The 23,205-nt window shown below is 46.0% G+C and overlaps 2 protein-coding genes across 4 annotated transcripts in view; one reads left to right on the top strand and one right to left on the bottom strand.

The window, feature by feature from the left end:
• LOC146027229 (uncharacterized) overlaps window positions 1-951 on the bottom strand; it is a 152,774-nt gene extending 151,823 nt beyond the window's left edge. Inside the window, exon 1 of the mRNA XM_083158184.1 lies at window positions 734-951. The gene's annotated coding sequence lies outside the window, so the exon portion shown is untranslated. The remainder of the gene's footprint in view (window positions 1-733) is intronic.
• The window catches only part of LOC146068787 (protein unc-13 homolog A-like), an 802,795-nt gene that overhangs the window by 521,131 nt on the left and 258,459 nt on the right, over window positions 1-23,205 (top strand). The window lies entirely within an intron of this gene.

Here is a 23,205-nt window from a genome sequence, read left to right on the forward strand (position 1 = left end):
GCGTAGAGAGATGAGAGCAGAGAAAGGGCGAGAATGGGATGGAAAATAGGTCCTGGCATTTAAAGTTCACAGGCCGACCTAACCTCATTGCACTTGCCCCACACTCTAGTGTCCCCATCACACATGTCCTGTCCCCATTACTCCTGCCCCACACTGTCCCCATTGCTCCTGCCCCACACTGTCCCCGTCCGTCCCCCCGTGCAGAGTGCGGGCGGCGCTGGCGAGGTGACGCCAGCAGAGCTCTCCTCTCCGCAGACAGACCTCAATGCCGGCGCTGCGCTGCTCACTCACCACAGGTGTGTCGGCTCCCAGGATAGTGTCTGCGTCTCTACTGGCGCTCCGGCTCCGACGGGAAGGGGAGAAGGCGGCGTCCGCGGATTGGCTCCTCTGCCCTGCACAGACCATGTGTGCAGGGCAGGCCAATCATCTCACACACAGGTGACCGAGGGCGGGCTTACAGGCTGACTAGCAGCCAGCCCAGCCCTATCATATATACATTGATTGAACGGGGCAGCAGGTAAAATCCGCCCATGCCCCGACCAGCCAGCATCAGCTGTCATATTCCACATTTCCCTGCGTCAGCCAAGCCTTACACCAGACCAGCTTTCATCCAACTAGTGGTGGTGGTATAAGTTGTGTTCAGGAAAAAGGAGACGGAGAATGTAAATAGTGTTATAACGCCGCCCCCCCCCCCCCCAAAACACACACACAAGACGCCCCACTTGCGTATTACCAGCTAGTTTGTATCCTCCTTTGCGGGTCGGGTGGCACAGGCTCGTTTGTATCCTCCTTTGTGGGTTGGTTGGCACAAGCTGGAGCACGGCACACCGCTCCTCCCCTGTAAGGCAAGCCCGGGGACTAGTAGTGCGAGCTTCTGCAGCCGCGCACGTGCTATACCGCTTCCTCTGATGACACGTGCGCACCCACCGGCGTGTAGGCTCTTCCTTTCATGTGCCGCGATCACCTAGCATGCGCAGTGGTGATCCATCGCTGTCTGCTATTGTACGTCACGTGTACTGTACGTTGCAGTGTTGTGCTGCAGTGCTGTCTGGATGGCACACTGCTGCTGCTGCTGCTGCTGCTGCTGCTGCACCACCACTTGTACACTTGCAGTGCATGCGTCCAGAAAATATGCAAATAGCACATTTGTCTTTTGGAAAGCAGCCTATCTTTTTAAACTGATGAAGTGCTGCATTTATCATCAATCGCAATTCTATGCAATCTGTAAGCAATGTTAGCACCTAAGATGACAGTGTGCAGGATGGATCTTATCCTATACAATGCGCGGTGCCTACTACAGAGCACCTCCTGCGCATGTATGCACATGCACACCACAAATGTGCAGCTGCAATTACATCGAAGGGTTCCTGACAACCCTTTGCATATACCTCCCAACTGTCCCAATTAGAGCGGGACAGTCCCGCTAATTGCAGACCGTCCAGCTGCAGTCCTTCCTGGGGTTTTGCAGTGGGTATGGGAAGCCAGTGATCACCAGTTCATTGTGGAAAGGGAGCCAGGGGGCTGATAAGGCATGCCCCCAAAATAACGCCAAGCGGAGGTCCCTCTGTAGGGTTGATGCCAGGCGATTCAGCTGAGGGAGGGGCACATACTACCACAAAGTGTACCAGGCGGCCATGAAGTGTGCAGGTGCTGGCAAGAGAGAAAGAAATTGAAGGGGTACATAGCCAGAGACCCCGCAGACGTGTGATGCCGTCACCTGCCGGGGTGTCAGTGGGTCTCTGGGGAGATGATTATGCTCAGAAGCCGTATCAATTGACACAGACGCAGCAGCGTCAACGCAGCAGCCAATCGGGGAGTAGGCTGGGGGCAGGGAGTCACATAGAAATAATATGACCCAAAGAGTGGCGGTGGATGAACTCTGTATGGCCCTGGAGGGGCTGTCTGTCTACGTGACTGAGGTCTGTGTCCTTCCCGTCTGTCAAGTGCTGCGCTGCGGCTCAAAACCGGTACATGGTTTTTAGCCTGTACAGACCATTAAAAAATGGTACTCTACCAGCTATATCAGAGACACACTAGTAGATTTTCATTTCAAAAGACTTTGCCAAAATCTCTCATAAGGTCCATACACACTGGGAGATTATGCCCAGCGTGTATGGACAGTGATAATCGCTATCATCGCTGGGGGGAAAGCCCCTCAGTGCATACACACTGAGCCGCTTTTCCCCCTGCCCGGCACCAACAGCGGGGGGGGCGCCCAGCTTTGCATAGCCCAGAGCTATGCAAAGCCGCTTATCTGCTGGTAATTCCATACACACTGGGCGGCTTTGAGCTGAAAGCTGCTCAAACTTGCTGTTTTGAGCGGCTTTCAGTTCAAAGTCGCCCGGTGTGTATGGGCCTATAGATTTATCTTTCACCAAAGTAGTCCGTACACACTGAGCTATTTTCCTAAAGAGCAAAACATTTTCAGGAGGCAAAAGACTTTGCTTAAAATCTTTCATTATAAGGCTATTTACACAATGGGCGGGGTTTGAATTCTGAGTCCGGCCAGTCGGGATCTCGACGTCGGGCTAATGACTGTCGGGATTCTGACTGTAGGACCCCTATACCACACCCATTGGAGGGCAGTGGCGGTGGTGACATATACATTACCGCCATTACAAAATATACGGTACTTATGTATTATCTGGCCGCCCGATTTTTTCATTGCATGCCACTACTTAAGGCATGCGATGCGATGTGATTTATCATTGTAAAGACCCGATTTTCAACTGTATAGTCAACCAAGGGTGATTTCATACCCCCACTATCCAACTACGCATGGAGTTGATTTTATATAGTGTGGCGAGCCACCAAGCCCGAAGCGTGGCGAGCGCAGCGTGCCCCGCGAGGGGACGCGGATTACTTTACATGTATTCTGCGTCCCCTCTAGGACTCGCTGCACTCGCCACGCTTCGGGCTCGGTGGCTCGCTGTGCTCGCCACACTATATAAAATCAACTCCATGCATAGTTGGATAGTGGGGGTATGAAATCACCCATGGGTGACTATACAATTAAAAATTGGGTCTTTACAATGATAAATCGCATCTCATGAATTGTATGCCACTATATTGCATGCGATGCGATGTCAAAATCGGGCGCCCAGATATTACATAAGTACCAAATATACATTGGTGGGCAGTGGTGCCAGTTATATATACATTGCTGGCATGTGCCAGCAATGTATATATTACTGGCTTATTAATTAACGTTGGTGGCCAGCGGTGCCAGTAATATATACATTGCTGGCACTGCCTTTAAAAACATTGGTGGGCAGTGGCTGTGTGTATGCTCAGCAGGGGGGAGGGAGTGGCCAGTCAGCCAGGGTCGGGCGTTCTGTAGTGATGTGTGATGTGTGTGGCCGTGCAATCCATGCAGCATCTCCCATCTTTCAGCCCGGCGGCAGCCGTACACACCTAGCAATGATGGCTGAAAAACCAGCCATCATCCCTAGATGTGCTGGTAAAACCAGCAGACTGCCCACCTCACTAGGGGCCAGATTCTCTAAGCTTCAAAAGTGATAAAATGGAGAGTGATAAACAGCCAGCCAATCAGCTCCTGTCTTACATTTTTCAAACACAGTCTGTGACATGGCAAATAGGAGCTGAGTGGCTGGCTGTTTATCACTCTTCATTTTACACTTTTGAAGCTTATAAAATTTGGCCCTAGCAATGATGCGGGAGCGTGCATCATCGCTAGTGGCTGCCGCTGAACCATTGAATTTTCAGCTGAAAATCGTCAAGTATGGGCCTTTAAAGGCTATGGGCGGGATGTACTAAGCCGAAAATGTGGGTAAACCCCCGTTTTACCGCATTTTCATATGTACTAAACCGGGTTACAGCGTCACCTCACCTTTGGGTGGCAATACTCTATAGAATGGGCTTCTATTGCCATCCACCGCAGCCTCCCTACCCTCCCTCCCCATCCTCCTTGCTGCTCCTCCTCATCCAGCAGCATGTCACAGCCAGCCGGGGATGTCCTTCCGGCTGCAGGGGGGGGGGATACGCCGGGGATGCCGCATAGCCAAGGAGGTGATGGAGACCCCCGCACACCACATCACAGGTATCGGAGGGGCCTCTGTCACCGCACTGCGATGCTAGCCACATGTGTTAGTACATATGCGCTAGCATCATGGCGGGAACTTGGTGAGGGGCGGCGATGTATGTTAATACATCCTGCCCCCTGAGAGAGAAGCACGTCACTGCCACAAAGATAGTAGATTATGAATGGAGGGGTGGAGAAAGAGCGGTAACTAGAACCATCCTGCATTCAAATCACCTGCTGGCACTTTCTGATCCCAGCCCTGGTCATCCATGTAGGCTAGTGTGGTCCTGGTCCTCTGCTGCTGCAGTGAGATGGGAAAGAGCTGCAGGGGGCTCTGTTCTCCCTTCCCCACCTACTTTAACTTTTGGCTAGGTAGGGTCTATAATGCAGATAATGCCCCTTTCACACTGACAAATATTTCCTGGGCTATTACACATGAACGCACAACAACCTCGGAAAATGTTCAGTGTGAAAGGGTCCTGGAAGACTGTCCCAGGTTCAACGTTCTGATTTTGACCAGGGTTGGACCTGGGATGGTTGCGGGTCCAGGAGCAGTGTGAACGGGTATCCGGGGACCACGTGATCCAGGTCCCGTTCAATGTTGACATCTCCCAGCACTGCCCCGACCCACCTCCCAGTTATGTCACCCGCATGGCTTTATTCTGGGTCGGGGGGGCTAGTGTGAAATCACTTGTAAGCCAGGTCGCAGCCGGAATTTTGGACCCGGTTTGCAAGCGCTTTCCAGTATTAACACAAGCCTGAGCATTGGATGTGCAACTGAACTTAGGCTCCCAAGAGCACAAACAGAGGATAGTAGTGATACCATGGTGTACTGGGGACTCAGGACAGGCAGGGGGTTATTCTGGTTGGTCCGGTTGGACCGCGTTCGCACAGGACAGAGTTTTGTTTCAACTGCGCATGCGTACCATTCGCTATGCGCATGTGCGGTGACAGCACACTGCACACGAACAGACTTTCCCGAGCAAAAAATCCTATCCGCAAGCACGCGGTCACAGTGGGCGTGATGTGGGCATTTTCGGGGAGAGGCCAGAAAAGTGGGCAAATCTGGGCTTATACCTGTGCGTACAAGGGGGTGTGCACTAAAACTGCACGGAGGGACAACCGCCTCACTCGGCGAGCGCACAGTGCATTTTTGGCCCAAAACAGTCGGACGCCAAAGAGTGCTCAATACCACTCTTAGAGTTTCCGCCTGAGTACGGACGCATTGGGTCTGCTATTTAATGCCAAATACAAGTGAATTACATACACCTGACTGCAATATTATCCAATGCTGCAGCCTATTTAGTGAAAAAACTAGTTTCAGTACCTGCAAGCGGTACTTGTTTCCTAGCACGGCGCCACCGATTTTAATTGTATGCAATCCGGGTTGCAAAAACTGGTTCAATTGCATCGCATGCAACCAAATCACATGCGATGCGATCGACCCGACCGACCCAACGTGAACCCGAAGCGCAGCGAGCCTGCGAGGGGCGGCGGTACGCATCCTCCGACCTTTTCATACCTCACTATCCACGTCAGCATGGAGTTGATTTCATATAGTGTGGCGAGCGCAGCAAGCCACCGAGCCCGAAGCGTGTCGAGCACAGTATGCCCCGCGAGGGGACGCGCATTACTTCACAGGTATTACGCGTCCCCTTGCTGCGCTCGCCACACTATATAAAATCAACTACACGCCGACGCGGATAGCGGGAGTATGAAAAGGTCGGAGGACGCGTACTCCGACCTCACGGGCTCGCTGCGCTCGCCACGCTTCGGGTTGGCGTTCATCGGGGGGTGGCGTTAACAATGGGGAGCATTTTGACATAGAAATTACCCATCAGGGTGGGTATACAATCAAAAATTGGGTATGGGGGCCATTTAACATTGGTTCCTATGTAAAATCGGGTCCATCGCATTGGTCGCATTGTATGCCATTATAATGGCATACAATGGACCCGATTTTACATAGCAATTTAACATTACATACAATGCTTACAATGTAAAATCGGGTTGGTCGCGTCGGTCGCATCGCATGCCATTATAATGGCATGCGATGGACCCGATTTTACATTTGTCGTGAAACCTCAAAAAAAGCCTGAAATCATGTCGGTCGGGTCCCATCGCATACCTTAAGTTAAGGTATGCGATGGGACCCGATGGGTGCCGTGTTAGGAAACAAGTACACTGCAAGCCATACACAGCACTGAAATACATTGCAAGGTTCTCTTTCTACACTTCTCACCATTTCAAGGTAGGTTTATTTTTATGTCGTATTAATCCACACATGTTTCAATGTGTCCATTTAGTTACTTTTCAACCATCTACACCCTTAATGCAAGTGTGCTTTTAATGTTAGGAAAACAGGATACACAATTCATAGGAGTCGACATGTGTCAACTTTTTCACTGCAACACAAACATACAATTCACAAAATTTATTTACACACCTCTATCACGTGTAACACCACCAATGTGGTTTTTTTTCACATTCTCTACTTGCAATGTTTGTAAAATGTCTTATGCTCATGGACACAATTTTGCCCTCAATCTATGTATAAATTTACTTTAGTTAGTTTCTTGATCACACTCTGTATGTAAGATGCCAGGAAGCATAATATTGAAAAAACATATCTGTAGCAAAGGTTTCCAACATCTGCACATCATTCTGTAATGTATTTTTATTTAATTCTTAGGTGATGGTTTCCCACTAACCATTTTTTCATGCTTGGTCCATTCACACATCTTCACCTCTATCAGTCACTATCAGCATCTATCACTGTTGTTTGGGAAGGGAGGAAACATATGTTGTATTCCTCTCTTATAAATGTCTCATTAACCCCATGGTTGCCTACCTGACCCACTCCATGAGGGAGACAATGCTCTGTTGCTGGACTTAACTGGTAATGTATGAGTAACGGATGCGGTCATCTATTAGAATGAACTTAGGTCTACAGTCATTAGGTCGACCCCACTAGGTCGACTGGCAGGAAGGTCGACCTGACTTAAGGTCGACATGGGTTTTTCACTGTTTTTTGAGCCGACATGTGCCGACAGGCGGTATTTCATGCCCTACCATCCACTAGGGTGTGGTGGGAGAATAAAATAGTGTGCCGCAGCGAGGCACCGTGCCCGAAGCATCACGAGCGATGCGAGGGTCCGATTCTCATTGCCAGCTGTGTCCATGTCGACTGTGTCGACATTCGGATCAAAAAACAGTGAAAAACCCATGTCGACCTTATGACCAGTCGACCTTCCTCATGTCGACCTTTATGCAAATTCGACCTTAAGTCATGTCGACCTTGGCCCATGTCGACCTTAAGTCAGGTCGACCTTCCTGACAGTCGACCTAGTGGGGTAGACCTAATGACTGTAGACCTAAGTTCATTCTGACAGATGTCCCGATTCCATGAGTAACATCACCTGCAGTCAAACACCTTTCTCAGCTATTAAGTAGCTCACCACAGGTGCTGACAATTAGAAATTACCTGCTAAATGGTGGAGCTAAACATTTTCTTCCTCATGGAGGCAACCATGATCAAGCCATCATTGCAACCAACTCAACACCATACTCATTGATGTGTATGTACACACAAATAATGTATTGTTACACAATGAGCAACAAAAAAAATCAACATCAAACAGGTTCTTTTAATGTTGTAAAAAATTATTTAATGCTGTTAAGCATCACAGCTAATTTTATTTTGTTTTTAAACTGAAAATAATATTAACATGTAATTTGAAAAAGCAACCAGACAGAACAAAAAGTGCCATTACATAAAACATGTGAGACACAGCAGGTGCATGGTGAAATGAAAGGCCACACCACCATCCGAACTGCATCATCCAGGAATAATGCTAACCAGGATCCACAGCATCAAACGAATACCCTGCATTTCAAGATTGAGAAATACAGATTTTAGTACCCTTTGCACGGGAATGAATAGAGTTAGCACACAGGAAGTGGCGCACCACAGCAAAGGACAAGATTTGGGGCCAAACTGCACACAAAGTCAATAAGGTGACACTAGATAATTTATTACGCCCTCTTTTCCCCTTGGTTGGTGGGGACTTGGGGGCAGCGAGTTTTCTCTCTCTTCGTACAGTGGCCAGAGGAGGCTCAGATGATGAGGAAGGTGGTGGTGCAACTTGGGGTGGGGCAGCAGATGGAATTGCTGCTTGGCCCGCCATAAGCGACCTGGCGGTGGTGGCAAGGATCCGCCAGAATGTCATTCTGGCGGCTGATTTGCTGGGCGGTGGTGGCAATGGCAGCTGCCAGAATGTCATTCTGGTGGATGGACTGCTCATACATCTTAGTCATGGCAGCCACCCACTCTGCCCTTAATGCCGCTCATGACGGTCCCCAGTCTCCACCCCTTGCTGCAAGATATTATTAAGCAGCTGGCTTCCAATGGGATCCACAGGCGTTGGGGGAGCCTGTGGGCGAGCTGATGGTAGAGGCTGCTGTAGTGGTGGGCATGAAGAGGAAGGGTCTGGTGACTGTCCACCTGAGCTATGTAAAAAAATATATATATTGTCACCATCACATCAATAAACAATGTATGTTACCATCAACAATGCAGTTCACACATTTACCTGATATCTCAGCAGCAAAAGCCTCCGCCGGGAGCTCATTATCCATATTGGATACCCCCCTGATCTCTACCTCATCGATTATATCCAAGGCAAAGGACTCCAGGGGGTATACTCCAAGGTGGAGGGCAATGGGCCACTCCCGGTGAACATGCTGGGAGCATACCAGTCAGTCATCTTCCTCTTCATGCCCGATTTGAAATCCTGCCACCTAAAAAACATGACAACAATGTTTAGTCACAACATATTTTAAGCCCTCTGCTACTGCACAGCATTAGTACTGATAATTTAACATTGTTGCAGATATGGGATGTATCTGTATACGTTTGCAGCCCACACATTTCTGTAACCATTAATAAGCATCACACTATCACATACTTAACTCTATTGAAGCCTAATGGGCAGAACATATGTCAGTATGTTTTATTTAGAGGATTCTTATGACACATTTTTCGGTTCCTACATTTTTGAAACACAAGTATGGATGACCTGTCACATAATTAACATGACCTCAAATGTGGCCCTAAGCTCACCTCACCCCAATGGTGCAGGTATCATCTATATATGTGGCTTATTACACATGGTTAACTATTATTAATTTTAAGGGAATGCAATTCACCTCATGTCAAGCACTCCCCTCTGATTGTGTTCACATGTGTCATTGAATTTTCATACTATGTACAAACACACCTTGATATTAATTGCTATAGACAAATTTAACATATGTACAAAAATATTTATATATCAGGAGAAACAACACACTTGCCTTTTCCTCACCGACTTCACATCCCTCTGCACTGTTGCCACCTTATTTATTTATTTACAGTTTCTTATATAGCGCAGCAGATTCCGTTGCACTTTACAATAGTAGACAGTGATAAGACAAACTGGGTAACAACAGACAGACTTGGAGGTAGGAGGGCCCTGCTGCAAGCTTACAATCTATAGGGATATAGGGGGGAAACATAAGGACAGGCACCAGTAATTGCATAGCAGTTACAAGTCCAGAAGGGAAGCTATATAATACATAAGTGCCTCGGAGGGTTATGCATGTAGAACTTAAATATGATAGGCTTGCCTGAAGAGGTGAGTTTTCAGGGAACGCTTGAAAGTTTGGAGACTGGTGGAGAGTCTTAATGTGCGTGGAAGGGCATTCCATAGGATGGGAGCAGCCCGATAAAAGTCCTGTAATAATGAATGGGAGCTAGTGATCCGTGCAGAAGAGAGACGCAGATCTTGCGTATAGCGTAGTGGTCGAGATGGGAGATATTTTGTGATAAGTGCAGAGATATATGCTGGTGCAGTATGGCTTTATAAGCAAGTAGAAGTTTTATATTGAATACGGTAATATACAGGCAACCAATGGAGGGACTGGCAGAGCGGATCAGCAGACGTTGAGCGTCTTGCAAGGAAGATCAGCCTAGCAGCAGCATTTAAAATTGATTGCAGTGGTGAGAGTCTGTTCTTGGGAAGACCAGTTAGGAGACTATTGCAATAATCAATGCGGGATATAATGAGTGCATGGATAAGAGATTTGGTAGTGTCTTGTGTGAGATAGGGTCGTATTTTGGATATGTTTTTTAGATGCATGTAACATGATTTGGAGACAGATTGAATGTGGGGAAGAAAGGACAGTTCAGAGTCGAGGATGACCCCTAAGCAACGAGCTTGTGGGGTAGGGTAGATTATCGAGTTGTCAACAGCGATGGAGATGTCAGGATGGTAACTGTTCTTAGTTGGTGGGAATATAAGTAATTCCGTTTTGGAAATATTGAGTTTGAGTTGGCGACAAGACATCCAAGATGAGATGGCAGAGAGACAATCAGAGACTCGACCGAAAACCACTGATGACAACTCTGGGGTTGATAGATAGATTTGAGTATCATCAGCATACAAGTGATACTGAAATCCGAAAGAGCTGATTAGTTTGCCAAGAGAGGAGGTATAGATTGAGAAAAGCAGAGGACCTAAGACTGAACCTTGCGGAACTCCGACTGACAGAGGTAATGAAGAGGAAGTAGAGTTGGAGAAGCGAACACTGAAAGAGCGATCAGATACTGTAGGTAAGATGTGAACCAGGAAAGGGCTGTATCATTAAGACCTAGGGAGTGTAGTGTTTGTAAGAGAAGAGAGTGATCGACGGTGTCAAATGCAGCAGAAAGATCACGAAGAATAAGTAGTGAGTAATGGCCTTTAGACTTATCCGTTTCCAGATCATTCACCACTTTAGTCAGTGCTGTCTCAGTGGAGTGTTGAGAGCGAAAACCTGACTGAAGTGTTGACTTCATCTGTGATTTTCTCCCAAATCTTGTCCTTCGCAGAGGAAGTCAGCCTCTTGATGCTTAACTCTATCCATTCCCATGCTCGGGGGACCAAAATCTATAATTCTCGCTCCTGAAATGCAGGGTGTTTTTTTTGCTGGGATCCTGGCTAACACACTACCTAGATGATGCCCCCCCGTTTCCTGGTGCGACCAGTCACCTCACCATGCACCTGCTCGGTCTCAGATGTTTCAAGCAATGGCACATCTTGTTCTGGCTGGTTGCTTGGCCCTGCTTGAGGGTCAGGACTTGGCCCAGGGTCTGGTTGAGAGCCTGACCCTTGGTCTGCCTGGTCTCTTTGGCTGCGGCTCGCTCTACTCCTCCTCTGCTCCTCTTCCCTGCTCATGATAGCCTCAGTCATGGACTGCAGTTTAGCAAGACTCATCAGACCCTGACCCAGACATGTTTGCAGCAAGTTTACTATGCTGCTGGTGAGCTATATATAGGCCAGAATCCGCCCCTTTTTATTTACAAACATAAAACATGTTAATTCACACCAACTTCACCCCAAAATCACGGCGTAGTTACGGCATAAGTAACGCAACAACACAATCAGCTTATATGTCCCTGTAAGCATAGGCTTCGTGTATGTGGCTGCGTGCATTTCTGTGAATTATCATTTACAAAAAAAATATAAGAAAACTACGCACAATACTTGAGTAAGCATGTGTACGCACATGCAGATTGTACAGGCTTGCTAACATTACAACGCATACATACTGTTAATACTAAATGGATTAATAAACTTTACACAAAATAAGAGTGTTTTCAACCAATCAGAGAGCAGCATAAGTTATATATGGGGCTGCAATTAATAGCTGCGCCATTGGCAATATGACTACCACGAGGGCAGCGCCATTTTCACTGAGGGAACTTGTGGCCCTCGTCAGGTTAATGGACCAGCGTCTGGGGCCCATGGGCCCCTACATATGCAACAAAGATAAGCGCGGGCATATAATTCTGCCCGGCACTTAATCTGAGACCGCACCGGGGTCCGGCGAACGATCGGCCAGCTTGAAAGACGCTGTTCCGACCTCAGGAGGAGACAGCCGGAGTTACTGGCTAGGATCCACCGTTATGTAAATCGATGTAAGTATTGTGCAAATCTTCGGAAAATTTTTGCTTTTTTTATTTATTTTTTTATTTCTATGTGTATGTTATGGGTAGAGGTGTATGGGTATAAGTGTATGGGTATAAGTGTATTAGTAGAGGTGTAGGGGTAGAGGTGTATGGGTGTGGATTATTACAAGAATTACAAAAAAGAATGGACACTTTATAATACGCTTGATTTATTAGTGCACTCATCATTTATCAATTTTGTTTGTAATTTATAACTAATTGCATATCAATTATCCCTCAACATTGTTATTGCAGCACGCGCAAGGGCACGACAGAGAGCCAGAGAGGGTCAGGAAGCTGAGCAGGAGGAAGAGGAGGCTAAGCAGCCGGAAGAGGAGGCTGAGAAGCCGGAAGAGGAGGCTGAGCAGCCGGAAGAGGAGGCTGAGCAGCCGGAATAGGAGGCTGAAGTTGTCCTGCAGGAGGAGGCAGGAGGAGGCAGCAGCAGCTGCATCTGGCCACCACATTTCCCCCTCCACTACCAGCACCCACTCCTTAAACCCTGTCCACTCCCCATCCTCTGTCCACTCCCCAGCCTCTGTCCACTCCCCAGCCTCTGTCCACTCCTCTGCCTCCACCCACTCCCCAGCCTCCTCCCACCCCTGTGTGTACACCATCTCCTCTACCTCCACCCACTCCCCAGCCTCATCACATTCCTCGCCCAACACCCACTCCTCTGCCTCCATCCATTTCCCACCACCCCCTTTCCAAACACCCTACCACTTCTATTTCTCCTGCTGCGACGGCATGCAAGAAGATGTGTTTTCATAACACATCCCATCGCATGGCTGTGAGGGGAAATGGCGACGGGGGTGGGGGGGATGGATTTTCGGTGGTGCAGATTTTCAGCAGGTTAGGCTCTCTGGCACCCGGTAAGCTGTGATCTTCACAGCTTGAGTCAAAAAGAATCAAGCCCTTGGTCAGCTTAGCCCGCAATTTCACACATGCGGCTGACTCCATAATACAACCCTGGCAGCGGACCCCCGTGACCCGCAGGGCCCTAAGAGTCCACCTATGTTGTCTAGCAGTAAATCTGCTTCTGCAGAGGTGAGTGTATTAACGCTTTAGATAGGGTAGTAGGGTTAATCTTTAGGGTGAGTAGGCTGCTATAGATACACACAATAGATACACACAATGGGCGGTATTGACCATGACCCGACAGGAACACTGTAGGGACTGTCACCCAGCACCAGTGGTAAGGTGCCCTACTACATGTAGGCTATGTTGTAACTTATATGTATATAAGTATAGGATGATGTATATATGGGGGGTGGGATGGGCTGTGTGTATGTGTATATTATATATATATATATATATATATATATATATATATATATCCAAACAGATAAGGAGCGCACTCACCAGACTTGAGATAAAACTTCAAACTTTTATTGATCCATTTAAAATTTCCAAGGCAAGGTCGACGTTTCAGGTCACCGCATGACCCTTTTTCAAGACTGCATAAGCCTGGATCCCTGAAGCAGTATGACACCCCAGCCGTTGCTTAGGAAATTTGAGAGTGCTGTTTTCTTCTATCAATATATATATATATATATATATATATATATATATATATATATATATATATATAACAGAAGTAAAGCAGAGGGCACTCACCGTTTAGATGAAAAACTTAGGAGTTTATTAGAAGTCAGGCATGTTTGTTAACGTTTCGATCCTGGCACGGATCTTTGTCAAAACATCAGCAGGAGATACAAAGTGATCCTTTCACTACAGCCACACCAGGCTGGTGTGGCTGTAGTGAAAGGATCACTTTGTATCTCCTGCTGATGTTTTGACAAAGATCCGTGCCAGGATCGAAACGTTAACAAACATGCCTGACTTCTAATAAACTCCTAAGTTTTTCATCTAAACGGTGAGTGCCCTCTGCTTTACTTCTGTTATTTATTGGATTGCATCCATTGGAGTGAGCACCACAGCGATGACTGAATTGTCATTAGGTGCGGACTTTCTGTGGATATATATATATATATATATATATATATATAAGGGCCGCGGATTCATGTTATATGTGGCATCCTTAAGAGTATGAAAATGTGGATGGGTCTTTTTACTCTGGAAAACCTACAATAAATGTCCATTTGTTTTAAAAAAAAAAAATATTATTTCTTGTATCATTGCTTATATACAGCCACTGAGTGGTAATTTACTATAGCACACCTCTATTCTCATATATATATATATATATATATATATATATATATATATATATATATATATATATATATATATATATATATACTCAACTGTTTATCTGAAATTGTCATCAGTTGGAGAGGTGTGCCATTTTCGCCTTTTATTCTGGTATGTACCACCTTTTGTTGTACTCTCCCCACAACTATATGCATGCTTCTTCTAGAAATGTATTGTTTGTGAACCCAATGCCATGATACTATTGTGTTCAAATTGGACTTACTGGCTCTCTACAAGTTTTTATGTTTACATTTATCGTTACCCCTATGAGAACCATTTCAGTATTTTATTTATCATAACTCATTGTTATCCATTTTTGTATTTCTATTTGTATATTTGATTGCTTTTGGTCTGTAATATTACAAAAATAGACCATTCGACATGTGATTGGTCCTATATAGATCCGTTTATTCATCCACATGATATTAATTTACAGATATTGCTGCTCACTTCAGTAGAAGCACAACAGGGTCATCTGACCCACAACGGTGACCACACCTTTTTATAAAAAAAACCTATAAAAAGTATACTTCAATGTATTTACACTATACCAAGGTATAAAGACTCCATAGGTATGTGTACCACATGTTATCTACTTTTTTCCACACTAAGGTTGACCCGGGAAATTCTGGTCTGCATTTCTATTACCAGTTCCTTATAAGGAACCGCCCACCTTCTCCTACCTCCTCTCGTTCTTCGTGTCTGTTCTTCTTACCACCCATCCATTCCCTGAATTATTTGTTTTACCCACTTAAGACTGTTCTTCACGGCATTGTCTCATCACCCTTTTTTAGATCTTGGAGTACTACCCCTGAGGAAGTCCCTAGTGGACGAAACGCGTAGGGTTAATTCGCATGATCAATCTACACCTTTGTTCGGAATCACTATGAATTACTACGATCCACCAACAATCTCTGTAAACCGTTCATGATAAATGTATTTTTAACCATTTTATTGTATGAAATAAATTTTGTATTTTTACAATTGTGGATTGGTGATATCACCTTCTGAGCGCACCTCTACACCTTCTTCTCTCTCTCTCTCTCTCTCTCTCTCTCTCTCTCTATATATATATATATATATATATATATATATATATATATATATATATATATATATATATATATATATATATGAGACAGGGCGGCACTCCAAAAAAGCACAAGTCCCAGCAGGGATGCAGTAAAGAACAGCGGTGCCCTCCGTAACTTGGCTCCGGTGTGGAGACAAGAATGTACAGCGTGGGGGGGACGGTGGCACTCGCGCTGAAGGAATAAACACACAGAGGCAGTAGTATCCCAACGTTTCGTGGCCGTGTCGCCACTTTATCAAGGTGCCATAAACAATTAAAACATACAAAAGAGCTTACCTAAATAGCCCTCGGTGCTGTCCGCGGCGCACAGCGTCCGGTCACATGGCGTCTAAAGATGACATCACACGCTACTGAGACGTAGTGTGCCCCGGAGGCTGCCTCGGACACGTGATCTAAAAACATGAATGAAAGAAAGTTACACATTGTACACAAGTGTAAACAAAGTTGCAAAAAGAAAGTGTATGTATAAAACGACATAGCAAAAGACAAAGCCAGTATTCACAATGGCAGCAGCATGAAGATAGCGCTTGTGCTGATGGACTGTACGTAACAGATAATTCTATTTATAGAGCACATGTACTAATTATGCTGCTGTTTCAGTATTTATATAGATAGCCGTACATGTGCTCTATAAATAGAATTATCTGTTACGTACAGTCCATCAGCACAAGCGCTATCTTCATGCTGCTGCCATTGTGAATACTGGCTTTGTCTTTTGCTATGTCGTTTTATACATACACTTTCTTTTTGCAACTTTGTTTACACTTGTGTACAATGTGTAACTTTCTTTCATTCATGTTTTTAGATCACGTGTCCGAGGCAGCCTCCGGGGCACACTACGTCTCAGTAGCGTGTGATGTCATCTTTAGACGCCATATGACCGGACGCTGTGCGCCGCGGACAGCACCGAGGGCTATTTAGGTAAGCTCTTTTGTATGTTTTAATTGTTTATGGCACCTTGATAAAGTGGCAACACGGCCACGAAACGTTGGGATACTACTGCCTCTGTGTGTTTATTCCTTCAGCGCGAGTGCCACCGTCCCCCCCACGCTGTATATATATATATATATATATGCAGATGTGGTGCGGCACTCTCGGCATAATAAGACACACTTAGTCAGCTTGACCACAAGCTGACTAAGTGTGTCTTATTATGCCGAGAGTGCCGCACCACACCTGCCCATACCCTTACCTGTGAGGGCACCGGCTCAAGCTACAAGCTCGTTTCTGGGAGTGCCGATTCTTGGACAAGTATATATATATATATATATATATATTTCCACAACAAAGTAGACGGCACTCAGAGTCTTGTGCAAAAGTTTTTAGTGTATTAAGAAAAGTAGTAACACATACATCTACGTCAGGATACAGTGTGTGCTTACAAAGTGATTTAAATAGTGTCTTACCAAGTGGCGTAAAGACCATCAGCTGCTCCATGGCATTGCGGCCTGCAGCCCCGCTGCGTCTGGTGCCGGCTTCCTCCCTCCACTCACTGTCTATTTGGATATGTTTCTTCAACCGTGCATACAGAAAACCTTTACCTATCTAAAAGAGTCCAATGTGTTACTGCAAAAATTTGTTATGAATCCTGATGTACCTAATGATGCCATGCTGGCTACCTTAGAAATAGCCAGCTTATACACATGCATACCGCATGCTGCGGGTATAGAAGCTGTAAGACTATTGTTAATTGGTAACGATGCATACACAGGGCCTTACATCACTTTCTTTTTGTCATTGCTACAATTTACTCTTAAACACAACTATTTTTTGTTTAATGGGAGGTTTTACAAACAGCTCAACGGGAGTGCCATGGGTTCTCCCGTGGCGCCGTTGTTAGCTAATGCCTACATGTGGGTAGTAGAGAGAAACATTTTCTTCCTCAATCCAGATTTAGCTGAGGGCATCTGTATGTATTATCGCTATATAGATGACCTATTCCTCATCTGGTCAAAATCTGCTCGGGAATCGGAAAAGGTAGTGGAAGAACAGAATGGATCAGAATCCCCCATCAAATTAACCTTGACCCACAGCACTACAGATATCTGTTTTTTAGATTTGAAAATCAAAATATCCGCAGGAAAAATTGAGACCTGTCTGTATTAAAAACCGACAGACAGGAACACCCTGCTGCGATACAACAGCTTCCACCCCATTGCCACCACTAGAGGATTGCCGTACACACAGTTTTTAAGACTATGCAGATCCAATAGTGCAACCTCAGAAAGGGACATAGAATTAGACACCATGACAGAAAAATTTCGAAATCGAGGGTATCCAGAACAAATTATGTTGCAGGCCAGACATAGAGCCCTGGAGAGCCCCAGAGAAGAACTCCTGTCACAGACTAGCATAGCTAAAAAGAAGCAAGCTAATGCATTCCCTTGGGTGAACGCATACAATCCCAATAGCAGATTCACCACAAAAAGAGCTAAACAGTTGAGGCCAATAGTTTCAACTGATCCGGAGCTCAAATGCTTTTGAAATACCCACATTCTACCCAGCTACACGGCAAGAGCATCCGAGATTATGTAGTGAAGATCAATGTCAGTGAACCCAAGCCAGTGATACAACAACATTTTTTGTCCAGAAAGAACGGATGTTTTAAATGCCTGGGTTGCACGATGTGCAACTACATGGCCACAGGAGATAGCATCAACCATCCCCATACAGGCAAAAAATATACTATTAATTGGGCATTGACATGCAGCACCAAATTCGTAATATATGTTATCCAATGCCCGTGCGGTCTCTACTATGTAGGGAAAACCGAGTGCCCGTTTAAAATACGCATGGCACAACATCACCTTGCGATACGCACCGCCCTACAAAATGGCTCAGGAGTTCAACCAGTTGCCAGGCATTTTGCCCAGGCTAAACATGGAATGGCAACACTAAAACATAAAATTATTGACCATGTGCCAGAGTCACCTAGAGGCGGGGATAGATCAAAAAGGCTATTACAACTAGAATCCAGATGGATTTTCCATTTAGATACCCTACGCCCCAAAGGGCTAAATGACACACTGGGTTTAATCAACTTCATCTAAAACATGTTCGATGGTTGTCACAATATTCTGCGATATACTTTATTATTAACTACATTAGCGCCAGCGATGTGTCACCACATTATGTGGCTTTATACCCGTAATTAAGTAAAGTCGCGTTACCTTGTAAGGATGATGCAATATACATAGATAATATGTTCAAAATATAATAAGAAATAGGAAGCAGAGCCATTCTCCATTACAGTTCCTTTAGTCATGATTATGATGTACTTTTTTTTTTAAAGTGTTGTTCACATTATATTTGCACATGTTTTTTAACTCGTATATGGCACTTGTAAATATAACATGCTTTTATAGTTCAGCACTAAGCACTTTATATCTGCCTCTGTTAGGCAGATTCTTATTTTGCGCACAGCATGGTTTTTAAATGCACATGTGTTTATGTTTACAGTGTCTCCACGGCAACGCGGCTGGGCATGCTGACGTCACCAGGGCCGGAAGTGGAGGGAGGAAGCCGGCACCAGACGCAGCGGGGCTGCGGGCCGCGATGTCATGGAGCAGCTGATGGTCTTTACGCCACTTGGTAAGACACTATTTAAAGCACTTTGGGCCTTATTCTGGTTAGGTCGGTGCAACGTACGTACGGTCCGTCACACCGTACGTTTCCCGTACGCAAGCGGTGAGCGAAAGTCCGCCCACAGAACAGCCGCACACGGACGGTCACAAAAACCAACAATGGCGAGTGGCGTACACTTGAGTGTACACCACTGCGTACGGACGGATTTCCCTCCACCGATACCTGGCGTACATCAGAGCGTACGCCAAAGTGCACGGACGGATCTCGTCCATTTTCACACCGACACCTTCGGTATATCTGAGCGTATGCCACATTGCAAGTAGAAATTGAGTCCAAAAACATAATTGTTGCTCTTAGATGTGATTTACAGTAGGAGCAAGTTTCATCTTTGCTCCTTTGGCCATGGCTAGCCATGACTAGCCATGGCTATTCTATTGTTCTCAGCTGCAATACAATACGTATTGCAGCTGAGAACAATAGAATAGCCATGGCTAGCCATGGCTAGTCATGGGTAAAGGAGCAAAGATGAAACTTGCTCCTACTGTATGTGTCTTTTTCCATATAAAAAACTGGTATGTTTGTGCCACAGTGAAAAAGTTGACACATGTCGACTTCTGTGAATTGAGTGTCCTGCTTTTTAAAGTATACAAAAACACTTTCTGAATGGGTGTAGATGGTTATAAAATAACTACCTTGACATATATAAGCAGGTCTTAGAATAAATCTTACCTAAAATCATGGGCGGATTGGCATACCGGGAAACCAGGCCATTTCCCTGTGGGCCGGCCCATACTTGACAAAAAGTGGCTGCTCACCCCCCTGGCTGGGCTGTGGACTGCACAGCCACGGCCGCAGCAGTTTTTCTTAAACAAATATGGCTGCGGCATGCATCATTAATTAGAAGTAATAGTAAGCAGCCAGTACTAAAAATGGCCGCGGGAGGGCTGGTGCGCATGTGCAGCCGCACGCAGCTGCTCCCGCGGTTCTGTTATACCCCTTTTCCACTAGCAAACTGGGTCGGACCCGGTAAATTGTACCCGGTTCGAACCCGGGTTGGACATACATTTCCACTACAGTGCTACCCGGTAAATTGCCTGATCATCCCCTTTTTCACTTAACCCGGGTTAGGCCTTTTTTCCCCTATAGATTACATAAGGAAAAAGCCTTTTTAAAGGGCTTTACCATGGGAGGTCACAAAATAGGGCCACCATTACACCAAAAGGGCCACCATTAAAAATATTACCATATTAGAAGAAGAGACCACACTCATTTATTTTAAAATAACTTTTTTTATTTTACTGGCAAATATTAAATCTTTGGAACTTTCAAAAGTTTCTTCACACAACACAAGAAAAGACATGCAAAAAAAGGGTAACAAACAGAGTCCTGGGCGCTTCTTTCTGGTGTTACACCAATACACCTCAAACCTAATACGTAGTGCTATTGCTATTGCCATTAATGGCTATATATATATATATATATATATATATATATATATATGCTATGGCCACAGAGTCCCGCAGCTGGTATCCACGTCTGCTTTCAGGGGAGCGGGATGGGCGCATGGGCGGGTCTTGCGGCTCAGATGGAACCTCCCACTCATCAAAGGGTATCTCACGCCGCACAGCTATGTTGTGAAAGCAAACACACAGGCCCACAATCCTCGACACCATTTCAGACGCATACTGTAAGTCACCACCAGTGCGGTGGAGCACTCTAAATCGACCCTTCAACAGGCCAATTGAGCGCTCCACCACTTGCCTGGTGGCAACATGCGCCCTATTGAATGCCTCCTGTGGGCCTGGTTCTGGGGAGCTGCGCCTAAACATGGCTGACGTCACACGCCTCAGGATTCGGCTGAAAGCTGGCTGAGATATTCCAGCAAGTACTGCCACTACTTGTTGGAAGGATCCCGAGGCGCAGAAATGCAACACCGCCAGCAGCTGAGTGTGAGGCGGAATTGCTGTCGTGAGCCCATGAAGAGGTTCTAGATCACTCTCAATTAAAGAGAGTATATCTAGAATTACATGTGGGGGTAACCTGTACCTAGTAAGTACCTCATCATCGGGCATCCCAAAGAGTGTCACCCGTGTGCGGAAGATTCTAGCACGTCCTGGCCTCCTTGGCCGATGAGTGGGGTGAGCCGCAAGTGCCCTTAGCCTATCACCCATATACTGCATCATTGCTTCAGCAACCTACAACAAAAGGTTCATAAATAAGGAGACACCTATACAAAGATTGGTCATGCTCAAAAATTTGTCACATTTGATGCAACTATACGTACAATACAGGGGCGCCCAGTGTAGTCCCACAGATCCATAGTAATCTATAATGAAGTTACAATAATATTACCTCACCACACACCTTCTTAAAGACAAATGTATTTAAAACATGTAACAACTAAACACTAAGTAAGTATTACAGGTGTGATCAACTGATCAATAACTAAAATGAAACATTTCAAATAATGCTGGGACATGTAGTTCACCATTATATGGTGCCACACAGGTTTAACATCTGTCAGTTAAATGGTGGGCAGGTAACATGTTTCTGTAATGCTAACAAGACTTTGCTGTACCAACAATCTGGACCATGCGAGTGCTTACCTTAGAACCTGGCCCAATACAGCTCTGGAGACAAATGCACCTAGCAGCAAAGCACTATTTATAGGCCTAGCACATGTGTTGCGCATGACATCAGTGATCACTATTGCATGACTTTTGGGCCGGATTTGAAAATGGATTGGGTTACTTACTTTTTATGGACAATCTCAACAATAGCACAGTACTACTGAACATTTACAGATAGCATTTAGGATTGCATAACGTTACAGGTGTCCATTACAACAAATCTTTAAACAGGTCACCTAAATTATAGTTTGATGTTACGCCAGGTTTTGCACAAGCGAGTTGCCGCTACTATGGGCGTGGCCTATGCGCCGCACACACACCACGGCGTACGTTGCCGTACGTGACGCTGCCGCACGGAATGCAGGTTGTAGCTGATTTACGCCAATTACAGAAATAGTATTTAAAGTTGTGCTACAAAGGCAAAAAGTTGTTGCAAACATGGCTGGCTCTGAATCAGAGGAAGACCAGGTGTTGCAGAACCTCTTTGCCCAGATGGACTCCAACACCACCTATGTCCCCCTCAACCCAGACCAGCCAGTGGGAGAAGAGCAGCCAGCTGGGCCATCTACATCAGGCCAATCGGCAGCTGGCCCATCTTCAGCCTCAGCAGAATCATTGGGATCACAACAGGTGGCTTCCCAACAGAGTAGCCTGGCCAGCACTTCGAGTACAGCGACAGGTGGCCGTGGCCGTGTCCGAAAGAGGCCAACAGAGGAACCAAGCAGCAGGAACATGGCATACGAAGCGCAGGAGCTTGCCATCCTGGTGCCCCAGGCACGGGATTGGATCGAGTGTCCACAGGACAGGTTGACACACACAAGGAGATGGAAGATCTGGGAGGACATAACGGCGGAGATTAATACGGTGGCTCCACAAGTTCGTGAGGCGGAGCACGTTAAGAAGAGGCAAGTTCATGTGTGTTACATTTGATAAGTACAAGACCACTAATGTTGACATTACATGTTAGATGGAGTTGCCTAATGGCTTGTCACGTTGGCTGGAGCCACGGACATGTTTGCCATGTCATTTAATCTATAGTTATTGTAGGATGAGTGTGAGTGTATCTTCTAAGGCTTGGTTTCCCATTTAACGATTATCTAAGTTTGGTGTGATGAAGCACATGTTGTAATATGTTGCAGATTGCAATGGGTGCTACAGCAAACATGAGGAGTGACATGTAGTAATATGTAAACTTTGATTGCAGGTGGCACGACTTCAAAACCAACCTGAAGAAGAAACTGACCAAGCGGTGGGAACACAGCCACACCTCTGGGGCTGGCCCCATGCCATCAAAGCTGCAGCTCACCTCCCTGGAAGAGATGGCAGAGTGCTGCATTGCAGTCGAGGAGGTCCGGGGGGTGAGCACCATGAACAGCGAGTCCCCAGCGGAAGTCATGGCTTCTTTGCTTGAAGGTAATTATTTGCCATGCCATAAGTAGCTGGTTCTAATTTTGCATGGAATGTGTTGTAATTGTAATGTTCTCTTTCAACAGCATCCCCACCGCTTGGTCAAGAATCTCTTGAGGAGGTTGAGGAGTCTGTGCCACCTGCCCCCAGTAGCAGGCCCGCGCAGCAGCAGCCACTGACCGAGGCTGAATTGACCAGGTAGGTGCAG

The sequence above is a fragment of the Crinia signifera genome, chromosome 1 (assembly GCF_055691185.1).
Source record: "Crinia signifera chromosome 1, ASM5569118v1, whole genome shotgun sequence".
Lineage (NCBI taxonomy): Eukaryota > Metazoa > Chordata > Amphibia > Anura > Myobatrachidae > Crinia > Crinia signifera.